Source organism: Rhopilema esculentum, chromosome 11, assembly GCF_057945365.1.
Source record: "Rhopilema esculentum isolate cy_ngs chromosome 11, ASM5794536v1, whole genome shotgun sequence".
Taxonomy (NCBI): Eukaryota; Metazoa; Cnidaria; class Scyphozoa; order Rhizostomeae; family Rhizostomatidae; genus Rhopilema; species Rhopilema esculentum.
This window is the reverse complement of record NC_142825.1, coordinates 7131301-7147840: the sequence shown is the minus strand read 5'-3', so window position 1 is coordinate 7147840 and position 16540 is coordinate 7131301. Positions and strand designations below refer to the sequence as shown.

Genomic DNA, 16540 nt, shown 5'->3' with positions numbered 1-16540 from the left:
GGTGTATTTTATGCTGATATAAAGAAATTGAGAACTTGGTCATTTTTGAAAAATTTCATGACCCCGGACCTGCGAAAAGTTCAGAAAATAGAAAAATTTTCAAAAAATTTTTTTTACTCAAAACAACCAAGAATGGCTTGATTTATGTTCCGAACACTGTTTCGGGTAGTTTCGGTGTATTTTAAGCTGTTTTAATGAAAATGAGAACTTGGTCATTTTTGAAAAATTTCATGACCCCGGACCTGCAAAAAAGTTCACAAAATTGGAAAAGTTTCAAAAATTATTTTTTACTAAAAAAGACAAAAAATGCTAAGAAACTACCTTTCAGAATTGCTTTGATGACATTTGGTTGAGCCTTCAAGTGATATCTGGAAAAAATTTAAGAAAAATTACATAGAAGGCTTAAGATTAAAGCTTGAGAAAAACTAAAAAAATTATAAATTTTCTCAAAAATTTTTTTTTACTCAAAAGAACCAAGAATGGCTTGATTTATGTTCCGAACACTGTTTCGGGTAGTTTCGGTGTATTTTAAGCTGTTTTAATGAAAATGAGAACTTGGTCATTTTTGAAAAATTTCATGACCCCGGACCTGCAAAAAAGTTCACAAAATTGGAAAAGTTTCAAAAATTATTTTTTACTAAAAAAGACAAAAAATGCTAAGAAATTACCTTTCAGAATTGCTTTGATGACATTTGGTTGAGCCTTCAAGTGATATCTGGAAAAAATTAAAAAAAAATTACATAGAACGCTTAAGACTAAAGCTTGAGAAAACCTGAAAAAATTATAAATTTTCTCAAAAATTTTTTTTTACTCGGAACAACAAGGAATGGCTTAATTTATATTCCGAACACTGTTTCGGGTAGTTTCGGTGTATTTTATGCTGATATAATGAAAATGAGAACTTGGTCATTTTTGAAAAATTTCATGACCCCGGACCTGCAAAAAAGTTCAGAAAATTGAAAAATTTTTTACTCAAAAGAACCAAGAATGGCTTGATTTATGTTCCGAACACTGTTTCGGGTAGTTTCAGTGTATTTTATGCTCATATAATGAAAATGAGAACTTGGTCATTTTTGAAAATTTCATGACCCTGGACCTGCAAAAAAGTTCAAAAAATTGGAAAATTTTCAAAAAATTTTTTTTACTCAAAAGAACCAAGAATGGCTTGATTTATGTTCCGAACACTGTTTCGGGTAGTTTCGGTGTATTTTATGCTCATATAATGAAAATGAGAACTTGGTCATTTTTGAAAAATTTCATGACCCCGGACCTGCGAAAAAGTTCAAGAAAATGAAAAAAATTTTCAAAAAATTTTTTTTACTCATAAGAACCAAGAATGGCTTGATTCATGTTCCGAACACTGTTTCGGGTAGTTTCGGTGTATTTTATGCTCATATAATGGAAATGAGAACTTGGTCTTTTTTGAAAAATTTCATGACCCCGGACCTGCGAAAAAGTTCAAAAAATTCAAAAATTTTCAAAAAAATTTTTTCACTCAAAAGAACCAAGAATAGCTTGATTTATGTTCCGAACACTGTTTCGGGTAGTTTCGGTGTATTTTATGCTGATATAAAGAAATTGAGAACTTTGCCATTTTTGAAAAATTTCATGACCCCGGACCTGCAAAAAAGTTCAAAAAATTGGAAAATTTCCAAAAAAACGTTTTTACTCAAAAGAACCAAGAATGGCTTGATTTATGTTCCGAACACTGTTTCGGGTAGTTTCGGTGTATTTTATGCTCATATAATGAAAATGAGAACTTGGTCATTTTTGAAAAATTTCATGACACCGGACCTGCGAAAAAGTTCAAAAAAATAAAAAATTTTCAAAAAAATTATTTTACTCATAAGAACCAAGAATGGCTTGATTTATGTTCCAAACACTGTTTCGGGTAGTTTTGGTGTATTTTATGCTGATATAAAGAAATTGAGAACTTTGCCATTTTTGAAAAATTTCATGACCCCGGACCTGCAAAAAAGTTCAAAAAATTGGAAAATTTTCAAAAAAACGTTTTTACTCAAAAGAACCAAGAATGGCTTGATTTATGTTCCGAACACTGTTTCGGGTAGTTTCGGTGTATTTTATGCTCATATAATGAAAATGAGAACTTGGTCATTTTTGAAAAATTTCATGACACCGGACCTGCGAAAAAGTTCAAAAAAATAAAAAATTTTCAAAAAAATTATTTTACTCATAAGAACCAAGAATGGCTTGATTTATGTTCCAAACACTGTTTCAGGTAGTTTCGGTGTATTTTATGCTGATATAAAGAAATTGAGAACTTTGTCATTTTTGAAAAATTTCATGACCCCGGACCTGCAAAAAAGTTCAAAAAATTGGAAAATTTTCAAAAAATTTTTTTTACTCAAAAGAACAAAGAATGGCTTGATTTATGTTCCGAACACTGTTTCGGGTAGTTTCGGTGTATTTTATGCTCATATAATGAAAATGAGAACTTGGTCTTTTTTGAAAAATTTCATGACCCCGGACCTGGAAAAAGTTCAAAAAATTCAAAAATTTTCAAAAAAATTTTTTCACTCAAAAGAACAAAGAATAGCTTGATTTATGTTCCGAACACTGTTTCGGGTAGTTTCGGTGTATTTTATGCTGATATAAAGAAATTGAGAACTTTGCCATTTTTGAAAAATTTCATGACCCCGGACCTGCAAAAAAGTTCAAAAAATTGGAAAATTTTCAAAAAATTTTTTTTACTCAAAAGAACCAAGAATGGCTTGATTTATGTTCCGAACACTGTTTCGGGTAGTTTCGGTGTATTTTATGCTCATATAATGAAAATGAGAACTTGGTCTTTTTTGAAAAATTTCATGACACCGGACCTGCGAAAAAGTTCAAAAAAATAAAAAATTTTCAAAAAAATTATTTTACTCATAAGAACCAAGAATGGCTTGATTTATGTTCCAAACACTGTTTCAGGTAGTTTCGGTGTATTTTATGCTGATATAAAGAAATTGAGAACTTTGTCATTTTTGAAAAATTTCATGACCCCGGACCTGCAAAAAAGTTCAAAAAATTGGAAAATTTTCAAAAAATTTTTTTTACTCAAAAGAACAAAGAATGGCTTGATTTATGTTCCGAACACTGTTTCGGGTAGTTTCGGTGTATTTTATGCTCATATAATGAAAATGAGAACTTGGTCTTTTTTGAAAAATTTCATGACCCCGGACCTGGAAAAAGTTCAAAAAATTCAAAAATTTTCAAAAAAAATTTTTCACTCAAAAGAACAAAGAATAGCTTGATTTATGTTCCGAACACTGTTTCGGGTAGTTTCGGTGTATTTTATGCTGATATAAAGAAATTGAGAACTTTGCCATTTTTGAAAAATTTCATGACCCCGGACCTGCAAAAAAGTTCAAAAAAATGAAAAATTTTCAAAAAATTTTTTTTACTCAAAAGAACCAAGAATGGCTTGATTTATGTTCCGAACACTGTTTCGGGTAGTTTCGGTGTATTTTATGCTCATATAATGAAAATGAGAACTTGGTCTTTTTTGAAAAATTTCATGACCCTGGACCTGCGAAAAAGTTCAAAAAATTCAAAAATTTTCAAAAAATTTTTTTCACTCAAAAGAACCAAGAATAGCTTGATTAATGTTCCGAACACTGTTTCGGGTAGTTTTGGTGTATTTTATGCTGATATAAAGAAATTGAGAACTTTGCCATTTTTGAAAAATTTCATGACCCCGGACCTGCAAAAAAGTTCAAAAAATTGGAAAATTTTCAAAAAATTTTTTTTACTCAAAAGAACCAAGAATGGCTTGATTTATGTTCCGAACACTGTTTCGGGTAGTTTCGGTGTATTTTATACTCATATAATGAAAATGAGAACTTGGTCTTTTTTGAAAAATTTCATGACCCCGGACCTGCGAAAAAGTTCAAAAAATTCAAAAATTTTCAAAAAAATTTTTTCACTCAAAAGAACCAAGAATAGCTTGATTTATGTTCCGAACACTGTTTCGGGTAGTTTCGGTGTATTTTATGCTGATATAAAGAAATTGAGAACTTTGCCATTTTTGAAAAATTTCATGACCCCGGACCTGCAAAAAAGTTCAAAAAATTGGAAAATTTTCAAAAAATTTTTTTTACTCAAAAGAACAAAGAATGGCTTGATTTATGTTCCGAACACTGTTTCGGGTAGTTTCGGTGTATTTTATGCTCATATAATGAAAATGAGAACTTGGTCTTTTTTGAAAAATTTCATGACCCCGGACCTGGAAAAAGTTCAGAAAATTCAAAAATTTTCAAAAAAAATTTTTCACTCAAAAGAACAAAGAATAGCTTGATTTATGTTCCGAACACTGTTTCGGGTAGTTTCGGTGTATTTTATGCTGATATAAAGAAATTGAGAACTTTGCCATTTTTGAAAAATTTCATGACCCCGGACCTGCAAAAAAGTTCAAAAAATTGGAAAATTTTCAAAAAATTTTTTTTACTCAAAAGAACCAAGAATGGCTTGATTTATGTTCCGAACACTGTTTCGGGTAGTTTCGGTGTATTTTATGCTGATATAAAGAAATTGAGAACTTTGCCATTTTTGAAAAATTTCATGACCCCGGACCTGCGAAAAAGTTCAAAAAATTCAAAAATTTTCAAAAAATTTTTTTCACTCAAAAGAACCAAGAATAGCTTGATTTATGTTCCGAACACTGTTTCGGGTAGTTTCGGTGTATTTTATGCTGATATAAAGAAATTGAGAACTTTGCCATTTTTGAAAAATTTCATGACCCCGGACCTGCAAAAAAGTTCAAACAATTGGAAAATTTTCAAAAAATTTTTTTTACTCAAAAGAACCAAGAATGGCTTGATTTATGTTCCGAACACTGTTTCGGGTAGTTTCGGTGTATTTTATACTCATATAATGAAAATGAGAACTTGGTCTTTTTTGAAAAATTTCATGACCCAGGACCTGGAAAAAGTTCAAAAAATTCAAAAATTTTCAAAAAAAATTTTTCACTCAAAAGAACCAAGAATAGCTTGATTTATGTTCCGAACACTGTTTCGGGTAGTTTCGGTGTATTTTATGCTGATATAAAGAAATTGAGAACTTTGCCATTTTTGAAAAATTTCATGACCCCGGACCTGCAAAAAAGTTCAAAAAATTGGAAAATTTTCAAAAAATTTTTTTTACTCAAAAGAACCAAGAATGGCTTGATTTATGTTCCGAACACTGTTTCGGGTAGTTTCGGTGTATTTTATGCTCATATAATGAAAATGAGAACTTGGTCTTTTTTGAAAAATTTCATGACCCCGGACCTGCGAAAAAGTTCAAAAAATTCAAAAATTTTCAAAAAAATTTTTTCACTCAAAAGAACCAAGAATAGCTTGATTTATGTTCCGAACACTGTTTCGGGTAGTTTCGGTGTATTTTATGCTGATATAAAGAAATTGAGAACTTTGCCATTTTTGAAAAATTTCATGACCCCGGACCTGCAAAAAAGTTCAAAAAATTGGAAAATTTTCAAAAAAATTTTTTTACTCAAAAGAACCAAGAATGGCTTGATTTATGTTCCGAACACTGTTTCGGGTAGTTTCGGTGTATTTTATGCTCATATAATGAAAATGAGAACTTGGTCTTTTTTGAAAAATTTCATGACCCCGGACCTGCAAAAAAGTTCAAAAAATTCAAAAATTTTCAAAAAAATTTTTTCACTCAAAAGAACCAAGAATAGCTTGATTTATGTTCCGAACACTGTTTCGGGTAGTTTCGGTGTATTTTATGCTGATATAAAGAAATTGAGAACTTTGCCATTTTTGAAAAATTTCATGACCCCGGACCTGCAAAAAAGTTCAAAAAATTGGAAAATTTTCAAAAAAATTTTTTTACTCAAAAGAACCAAGAATGGCTTGATTTATGTTCCGAACACTGTTTCGGGTAGTTTCGGTGTATTTTATGCTCATCTAATGAAAATGAGAACTTGGTCATTTTTGAAAAATTTCATGACCCCGGACCTGCAAAAAAGTTCAAAAAATTCAAAAATTTTCAAAAAAATTTTTTTCCCCAAAACAACCAAGAATGGCTTGATTTATGCTCCGAACAGTGTTTCGGGTAGTTTCGGTGTATTTTAGGCTGATATAAAGAAATTGAGAACTTGGTCATTTTTGAAAAATTTCATGACCCCGGACCTGCGAAAAAGTTCAAAAAAATGAAAAATTTTCAAAAAAATTTTTTTACTCATAAGAACCAAGAATGGCTTGATTTATGCTCCGAACAGTGTTTCAGGTAGTTTCGGTGTATTTTAGGCTGATATAAAGAAATTGAGAACTTTGTCATTTTTGAAAAATTTCATGACCCCGGACCTGCAAAAAAGTTCAAAAAATTGGAAAATTTTCAAAAAATTTTTTTTACTCAAAAGAACCAAGAATGGCTTGATTTATGTTCCGAACACTGTTTCGGGTAGTTTCGGTGTATTTTATGCTCATATAATGAAAATGAGAACTTGGTCATTTTTGAAAAATTTCATGACCCCGGACCTGCAAAAAAGTTCAAAAAATTGAAAAATTTTAAAAAAATTTTTTTTCCCCAAAACAACCAAGAATGGCTTGATTTATGTTCCAAACACTGTTTCAGGTAGTTTTGGTGTATTTTATGCTGATATAAAGAAATTGAGAACTTTGTCATTTTTGAAAAATTTCATGATCCCGGACCTGCAAAAAAGTTCAAAAAATTGGAAAATTTTCAAAAATTATTTTTTACTAAAAAAGATAAAAAATGCTAAGAAATTACCTTTTAGAATTGCTTTGATGACATTTGGTTGAGCCTTCAAGTGATATCTGGAAAAAATTAAAAAAAAATTACATAGAACGCTTAAGACTAAAGCTTGAGAAAACCTGAAAAAATTATAAATTTTCTCAAAAATTTTTTTTTACTCGGAACAACAAGGAATGGCTTAATTTATATTCCGAACACTGTTTCGGGTAGTGTCGGTGTATTTTATGCTCATATAATGAAAATGAGAACTTGGTCATTTTTGAAAAATTTCATGACCCCGGACCTGCAAAATAGTTCAGAAAATTGAAAAATTTTCCAAAAATTTTTTTTACTCAAAAGAACCAAGAATGGCTTGATTTATGTTCCGAACACTGTTGCGGGTAGTTTCGGTGTATTTTATGCTCATATAATGAAAATGAGAACTTGGTCATTTTTGAAAAATTTCATGACCCCGGACCTGCAAAAAAGTTCAAAAAATTGAAAAATTTTAACAAAATTTTTTTTCCCCAAAACAACCAAGAATGGCTTGATTTATGTTCCAAACACTGTTTCAGGTAGTTTCGGTGTATTTTATGCTGATATAGAGAAATTGAGAACTTTGTCATTTTTGAAAAATTTCATGACCCCGGATGTGCAAAAAAGTTCAAAAAATTGGAAAATTTTCAAAAAATTTTTTATACTCAAAAGAACCAAGAATGGCTTGATTTATGTTCCGAACACTGTTTCGGGTAGTTTCGGTGTATTTTATACTCATATAATGAAAATGAGAACTTTGCCTTTTTTGAAAAATTTCATGACCCCGGACCTGGAAAAAGTTCAAAAAATTCAAAAATTTTCAAAAAAATTTTTTCACTCAAAAGAACCAAGAATAGCTTGATTCATGTTCCGAACACTGTTTCGGGTAGTTTCGGTGTATTTTATGCTGATATAAAGAAATTGAGAACTTTGCCATTTTTGAAAAATTTCATGACCCCGGACCTGCAAAAAAGTTCAAAAAATTGGAAAATTTTCAAAAAATTTTTTTTACTCAAAAGAACCAAGAATGGCTTGATTTATGTTCCGAACACTGTTTCGGGTAGTTTCGGTGTATTTTATGCTAATATAATGAAAATGAGAACTTGGTCTTTTTTGAAAAATTTCATGACCCCGGACCTGCGAAAAAGTTCAAAAAATTCAAAAATTTTCAAAAAACTTTTTTCACTCAAAAGAACCAAGAATAGCTTGATTTATGTTCCGAACACTGTTTCGGGTAGTTTCGGTGTATTTTATGCTCATATAATGAAAATGAGAACTTGGTCTTTTTTGAAAAATTTCATGACCCCGGACCTGCGAAAAAGTTCAAAAAATTCAAAAATTTTCAAAAAAATTTTTTCACTCAAAAGAACCAAGAATAGCTTGATTTATGTTCCGAACACTGTTTCGGGTAGTTTCGGTGTATTTTATGCTGATATAAAGAAATTGAGAACTTTGTCACTTTTGAAAAATTTCATGACCCCGGATGTGCAAAAAAGTTCAAAAAATTGAAAAATTTTCAAAAAAATTTTTTCACTCAAAAGAACCAAGAATAGCTTGATTCATGTTCCGAACACTGTTTCGGGTAGTTTCGGTGTATTTTATGCTGATATAAAGAAATTGAGAACTTTGCCATTTTTGAAAAATTTCATGACCCCGGACCTGCAAAAAAGTTCAAAAAATTGGAAAATTTTCAAAAAATTTTTTTTACTCAAAAGAACCAAGAATGGCTTCATTTATGTTCCGAACACTGTTTCGGGTAGTTTCGGTGTATTTTATGCTCATATAATGAAAATGAGAACTTGGTCTTTTTTGAAAAATTTCATGACCCCGGACCTGCGAAAAGGTTCAAAAAATTCAAAAATTTTCAAAAAAATTTTTTCACTCAAAAGAACCAAGAATAGCTTGATTTATGTTCCGAACACTGTTTCGGGTAGTTTCGGTGTATTTTATGCTGATATAAAGAAATTGAGAACTTTGCCATTTTTGAAAACTTTCATGACCCCGGACCTGCAAAAAAGTTCAAAAAATTGGAAAATTTTCCAAAAATTTTTTTTACTCAAAAGTACCAAGAATGGCTTGATTTATGTTCCGAACACTGTTTCGGGTAGTTTCGTTGTATTTCATGCTCATATAATGAAAATGAGAACTTGGTCATTTTTGAAAAATTTCATGACCCCGCACCTGCAAAAAAGTTCAAAAAATTGAAAAATTTTAAAAAAATTTTTTTTCCCCAAAACAACCAAGAATGGCTTGATTTATGCTCCGAACAGTGTTTCGGGTAGTTTCCGTGTATTTTATGCTGATATAAAGAAATTGAGAACTTGGTCATTTTTGAAAAATTTCATGACCCCGGACCTGCAAAAAAGTTCAAAAAATTGGAAAATTTTCAAAAATTTTTTTTACACATAAGAACCAAGAATGGCTTGATTTATGTTCCGAACACTGTTTCGGGTAGTTTCGGTGTATTTTATGCTCATATAATGAAAATGAGAACTTGGTCTTTTTTGAAAAATTTGATGACCCCGGATCTGCAAAAAAGTTCAAAAAATTGGAAAATTTTCAAAAAATTTTTTTTACTCAAAAGAACCAAGAATGGCTTGATTTATGTTCCGAACACTGTTTCGGGTAGTTTCGGTGTATTTTATGCTCATATAATGAAAATGAGAACTTGGTCATTTTTGAAAAATTTCATGACCCCGGACCTGCAAAAAAGTTCAAAAAATTGAAAAATTTTCAAAAAATTTTTTTTCCCCAAAACAACCAAGAATGGCTTGATTTATGCTCCGAACAGTGTTTCGGGTAGTTTCGGTGTATTTTATGCTCATATAATGAAAATGAGAACTTGGTCTTTTTTGAAAAATTTCATGACCCCGGACCTGCGAAAAAGTTCAAAAAATTCAAAAATTTTCAAAAAAATTTTTTCACTCAAAAGAACCAAGAATGGCTTGATTTATGTTCCGAACACTGTTTCGGGTAGTTTCGGTGTATTTTATGCTGATATAAAGAAATTGAGAACTTTGTCATTTTTGAAAAATTTCATGACCCCGGACCTGCAAAAAAGTTCAAAAAATTGGAAAATTTTCAAAAAATTTTTTTTACTCAAAAGAACCAGGAATGGCTTGATTTATGTTCCGAACACTGTTTCGGATAGTTTCGGTGTATTTTATGCTCATATAATGAAAATGAGAACTTGGTCATTTTTGAAAAATTTCATGACCCCGGACTTGCAAAAAAGTTCAAAAAATTGAAAAATTTTCAAAAAAATTTTTTTCCCCAAAACAACCAAGAATGGCTTGATTTATGCTCCGAACAGTGTTTCGGGTAGTTTCGGTGTATTTTAGGCTGATATAAAGAAATTGAGAACTTGGTCATTTTTGAAAAATTTCATGACCCCGGACCTGCAAAAAAGTTCAAAAAATTGGAAAATTTTCAAAAAATTTTTTTTACTCAAAAGAACCAAGAATGGCTTGATTTATGTTCCGAACACTGTTTCGGGTAGTTTCGGTGTATTTTATGCTCATATAATGAAAATGAGAACTTGGTCATTTTTGAAAAATTTCATGACCCCGGACCTGCGAAAAAGTTCAAAAAATTCAAAAATTTTCAAAAAAATTTTTTCACTCAAAAGAACCAAGAATGGCTTGATTTATGTTCCGAACACTGTTTCGGGTAGTTTCGGTGTATTTCATGCTGATATAAAGAAATTGAGAACTTTGTCATTTTTGAAAAATTTCATGACCCCGGACCTGCAAAAAAGTTCAAAAAATTGGAAAATTTTCAAAAAATTTTTTTTACTCAAAAGAACCAGGAATGGCTTGATTTATGTTCCGAACACTGTTTCGGGTAGTTTCGGTGTATTTTATGCTCATATAATGAAAATGAGAACTTGGTCATTTTTGAAAAATTTCATGACCCCGGACCTGCAAAAAAGTTCAAAAAATTGAAAAATTTTCAAAAAAATTTTTTTCCCCAAAACAACCAAGAATGGCTTGATTTATGCTCCGAACAGTGTTTCGGGTAGTTTCGGTGTATTTTAGGCTGATATAAAGAAATTGAGAACTTGGTCATTTTTGAAAAATTTCATGACCCCGGACCTGCGAAAAAGTTCAAAAAAATGAAAAATTTTCAAAAATTTTTTTTTACTCAAAAGAACCAAGAATGGCTTGATTTATGTTCCGAACACTGTTTCGGGTAGTTTCGGTGTATTTTATGCTCATATAATTAAAATGAGAACTTGGTCATTTTTGAAAAATTTCATGACCCCGGACCTGCAAAAAAGTTCAAAAAATTGAAAAATTTTCAAAAATTTTTTTTTCCCCAAAACAACCAAGAATGGCTTGATTTATGCTCCGAACAGTGTTTCGGGTAGTTTCGGTGTATTTTATGCTCATATAATGAAAATGAGAACTTGGTCTTTTTAGAAAAACTTCATGACCCCGGACCTGCGAAAAAGTTCAAAAAATTCAAAAATTTTCAAAAAATTTTTTTCACTGAAAAGAACCAAGAATGGCTTGATTTATGCTCCGAACAGTGTTTTGGGTAGTTTCGGTGTATTTTATGCTGATATAAAGAAATTGAGAACTTTGTCATTTTTGAAAAATTTCATGACCCCGGACCTGCAAAAAAGTTCAAAAAATTGGAAAATTTTCAAAAAATTTTTTTTACTCAAAAGAACCAGGAATGGCTTGATTTATGTTCCGAACACTGTTTCGGGTAGTTTCGGTGTATTTTATGCTCATATAATGAAAATGAGAACTTGGTCATTTTTGAAAAATTTCATGACCCCGGACCTGCAAAAAAGTTCAAAAAATTGAAAAATTTTCAAAAAATTTTTTTCCCCCAAAACAACCAAGAATGGCTTGATTTATGCTCCGAACAGTGTTTCGGGTAGTTTCGGTGTATTTTAGGCTGATATAAAGAAATTGAGAACTTGGTCATTTTTGAAAAATTTCATGACCCCGGACCTGCAAAAAAGTTCAAAAAAATGAAAAATTTTCAAAAAATTTTTTTTACTCATAAGAACCAAGAATGGCTTGATTTATGTTCCGAACACTGTTTCGGGTAGTTTCGGTGTATTTTAGGCTGATATAAAAGAAATTGAGAACTTGGTCATTTTTGAAAAATTTCATGACCCCGGACCTGCAAAAAAGTTCAAAAAATTGGAAAATTTTCAAAAATTTTTTTTTACTCAAAAGAACCAAGAATGGCTTGATTTATGTTCCGAACACTGTTTCGGGTAGTTTCGGTGTATTTTATGCTCATATAATGAAAATGAGAACTTGGTCATTTTTGAAAAATTTCATGACCCCGGACCTGCAAAAAAGTTCAAAAAATTGAAAAATTTTCAAAAAATTTTTTTTCCCCAAAACAACCAAGAATGGCTTGATTTATGCTCCGAACAGTGTTTCGGGTAGTTTCGGTGAATTTTATGCTCATATAATGAAAATGAGAACTTGGTCTTTTTTGAAAAATTTCATGACCCCGGACCTGCGAAAAAGTTCAAAAAATTCAAAAATTTTCAAAAAAATTTTTTCACTCAAAAGAACCAAGAATGGCTTGATTTATGTTCGGAACACTGTTTCGGGTAGTTTCGGTGTATTTTATGCTGATATAAAGAAATTGAGAACTTGGTCATTTTTGAAAAATTTCATGACCCCGGACCTGCAAAAAAGTTCAAAAAAATGAAAAATTTTCAAAAAATTTTTTTTACTCAAAAGAACCAGGAATGGCTTGATTTATGTTCCGAACACTGTTTCGGGTAGTTTGGGTGTATTTTATGCTCATATAATGAAAATGAGAACTTGGTCATTTTTGAAAAATTTCATGACCCCGGACCTGCAAAAAAGTTCAAAAAATTGAAAAATTTTCAAAAAAATTTTTTTCCCCAAAACAACCAAGAATGGCTTGATTTATGCTCCGAACAGTGTTTCGGGTAGTTTCGGTGTATTTTAGGCTGATATAAAGAAATTGAGAACTTGGTCATTTTTGAAAAATTTCATGACCCCGGACCTGCGAAAAAGTTCAAAAAAATGAAAAATTTTCAAAAATTTTTTTTTACTCAAAAGAACCAAGAATGGCTTGATTTATGTTCCGAACACTGTTTCGGGTAGTTTCGGTGTATTTTATGCTCATATAATTAAAATGAGAACTTGGTCATTTTTGAAAAATTTCATGACCCCGGACCTGCAAAAAAGTTCAAAAAATTGAAAAATTTTCAAAAATTTTTTTTTCCCCAAAACAACCAAGAATGGCTTGATTTATGCTCCGAACAGTGTTTCGGGTAGTTTCGGTGTATTTTATGCTCATATAATGAAAATGAGAACTTGGTCTTTTTAGAAAAACTTCATGACCCCGGACCTGCGAAAAAGTTCAAAAAATTCAAAAATTTTCAAAAAATTTTTTTCACTGAAAAGAACCAAGAATGGCTTGATTTATGCTCCGAACAGTGTTTCGGGTAGTTTCGGTGTATTTTATGCTGATATAAAGAAATTGAGAACTTCGTCATTTTTGAAAAATTTCATGACCCCGGACCTGCAAAAAAGTTCAAAAAATTGGAAAATTTTCAAAAAATTTTTTTTACTCAAAAGAACCAGGAATGGCTTGATTTATGTTCCGAACACTGTTTCGGGTAGTTTCGGTGTATTTTATGCTCATATAATGAAAATGAGAACTTGGTCATTTTTGAAAAATTTCATGACCCCGGACCTGCAAAAAAGTTCAAAAAATTGAAAAATTTTCAAAAAATTTTTTTTCCCCAAAACAACCAAGAATGGCTTGATTTATGCTCCGAACAGTGTTTCGGGTAGTTTCGGTGTATTTTAGGCTGATATAAAGAAATTGAGAACTTGGTCATTTTTGAAAAATTTCATGACCCCGGACCTGCGAAAAAGTTCAAAAAAATGAAAAATTTTCAAAAAAATTTTTTCACTCAAAAGAACCAAGAATGGCTTGATTTATGTTCCGAACACTGTTTCGGGTAGTTTCGGTGTATTTTATGCTGATATAAAGAAATTGAGAACTTTGTCATTTTTGAAAAATTTCATGACCCCGGACCTGCAAAAAAGTTCAAAAAATTGGAAAATTTTCAAAAAATTTTTTTTACTCAAAAGAACCAGGAATGGCTTGATTTATGTTCCGAACACTGTTTCGGGTAGTTTCGGTGTATTTTATGCTCATATAATGAAAATGAGAACTTGGTCATTTTTGAAAAATTTCATGACGCCGGACCTGCAAAAAAGTTCAAAAAATTGAAAAATTTTCAAAAAATTTTTTTTCCGCAAAACAACCAAGAATGGCTTGATTTATGCTCCGAACAGTGTTTCGGGTAGTTTCGGTGTATTTTAGGCTGATATAAAGAAATTGACAACTTGGTCATTTTTGAAAAATTTCATGACCCCGGACCTGCAAAAAAGTTCAAAAAATTGGAAAATTTTCAAAAAATTTTTTTTACTCAAAAGAACCAAGAATGGCTTGATTTATGTTCCGAACACTGTTTCGGGTAGTTTCGGTGTATTTTATGCTCATATAATGAAAATGAGAACTTGGTCATTTTTGAAAAATTTCATGACCCCGGACCTGCAAAAAAGTTCAAAAAATTGAAAAATTTTCAAAAAATTTTTTTTCCCCAAAACAACCAAGAATGGCTTGATTTATGCTCCGAACAGTGTTTCGGGTAGTTTCGGTGAATTTTATGCTCATATAATGAAAATGAGAACTTGGTCTTTTTTGAAAAATTTCATGACCCCGGACCTGCGAAAAAGTTCAAAAAATTCAAAAATTTTCAAAAAAATTTTTTCACTCAAAAGAACCAAGAATGGCTTGATTTATGTTCCGAACACTGTTTCGGGTAGTTTCGGTGTATTTTATGCTGATATAAAGAAATTGAGAACTTGGTCATTTTTGAAAAATTTCATGACCCCGGACCTGCAAAAAAGTTCAAAAAAATGAAAAATTTTCAAAAAATTTTTTTTACTCAAAAGAACCAGGAATGGCTTGATTTATGTTCCGAACACTGTTTCGGGTAGTTTCGGTGTATTTTATGCTCATATAATGAAAATGAGAACTTGGTCATTTTTGAAAAATTTCATGACCCCGGACCTGCAAAAAAGTTCAAAAAATTGAAAAATTTTCAAAAAAATTTTTTTCCCCAAAACAACCAAGAATGGCTTGATTTATGCTCCGAACAGTGTTTCGGGTAGTTTCGGTGTATTTTAGGCTGATATAAAGAAATTGAGAACTTGGTCATTTTTGAAAAATTTCATGACCCCGGACCTGCGAAAAAGTTCAAAAAAATGAAAAATTTTCAAAAATTTTTTTTTACTCAAAAGAACCAAGAATGGCTTGATTTATGTTCCGAACACTGTTTCGGGTAGTTTCGGTGTATTTTATGCTCATATAATTAAAATGAGAACTTGGTCATTTTTGAAAAATTTCATGACCCCGGATCTGCAAAAAAGTTCAAAAAATTGAAAAATTTTCAAAAAATTTTTTTTCCCCAAAACAACCAAGAATGGCTTGATTTATGCTCCGAACAGTGTTTCGGGTAGTTTCGGTGAATTTTATGCTCATATAATGAAAATGAGAACTTGGTCTTTTTTGAAAAATTTCATGACCCCGGACCTGCGAAAAAGTTCAAAAAATTCAAAAATTTTCAAAAAAATTTTTTCACTCAAAAGAACCAAGAATGGCTTGATTTATGTTCCAAACACTGTTTCGGGTAGTTTCGGTGTATTTTATGCTGATATAAAGAAATTGAGAACTTGGTCATTTTTGAAAAATTTCATGACCCCGGACCTGCAAAAAAGTTCAAAAAAATGAAAAATTTTCAAAAAATTTTTTTTACTCAAAAGAACCAGGAATGGCTTGATTTATGTTCCGAACACTGTTTCGGGTAGTTTCGGTGTATTTTATGCTCATATAATAAAAATGAGAACTTGGTCATTTTTGAAAAATTTCATGACCCCGGACCTGCAAAAAAGTTCAAAAAATTGAAAAATTTTCAAAAAAATTTTTTTCCCCAAAACAACCAAGAATGGCTTGATTTATGCTCCGAACAGTGTTTCGGGTAGTTTCGGTGTATTTTAGGCTGATATAAAGAAATTGAGAACTTGGTCATTTTTGAAAAATTTCATGACCCCGGACCTGCGAAAAAGTTCAAAAAAATGAAAAATTTTCAAAAATTTTTTTTTACTCAAAAGAACCAAGAATGGCTTGATTTATGTTCCGAACACTGTTTCGGGTAGTTTCGGTGTATTTTATGCTCATATAATTAAAATGAGAACTTGGTCATTTTTGAAAAATTTCATGACCCCGGACCTGCAAAAAAGTTCAAAAAATTGAAAAATTTTCAAAAATTTTTTTTTCCCCAAAACAACCAAGAATGGCTTGATTTATGCTCCGAACAGTGTTTCGGGTAGTTTCGGTGTATTTTATGCTCATATAATGAAAATGAGAACTTGGTCTTTTTAGAAAAATTTCATGACCCCGGACCTGCGAAAAAGTTCAAAAAATTCAAAAATTTTCAAAAAAATTTTTTCACTCAAAAGAACCAAGAATGGCTTGATTTATGTTCCGAACACTGTTTCGGGTAGTTTCGGTGTATTTTATGCTGATATAAAGAAATTGAGAACTTTGTCATTTTTGAAAAATTTCATGACCCCGGACCTGCAAAAAAGTTCAAAAAATTGGAAAATTTTCAAAAAATTTTTTTTACTCAAAAGAACCAGGAATGGCTTGATTTATGTTCCGAACACTGTTTCGGGTAGTTTCGGTGTATTTTATGCTCATATAATGAAAATGA

General features: G+C 31.0%; 1 long non-coding RNA gene across 1 annotated transcript in view; it reads right to left on the bottom strand.

Annotated features, from left to right (window-relative positions):
* Positions 1 to 488: 488 nt before the first annotated feature.
* The window catches only part of LOC148958965 (uncharacterized), a 78967-nt gene continuing 62915 nt past the window's right edge, over positions 489 to 16540 (bottom strand). The window contains exon 3 of the long non-coding RNA XR_016144261.1: positions 489 to 715. This is a non-coding gene — a long non-coding RNA (uncharacterized LOC148958965). The remainder of the gene's footprint in view (positions 716 to 16540) is intronic.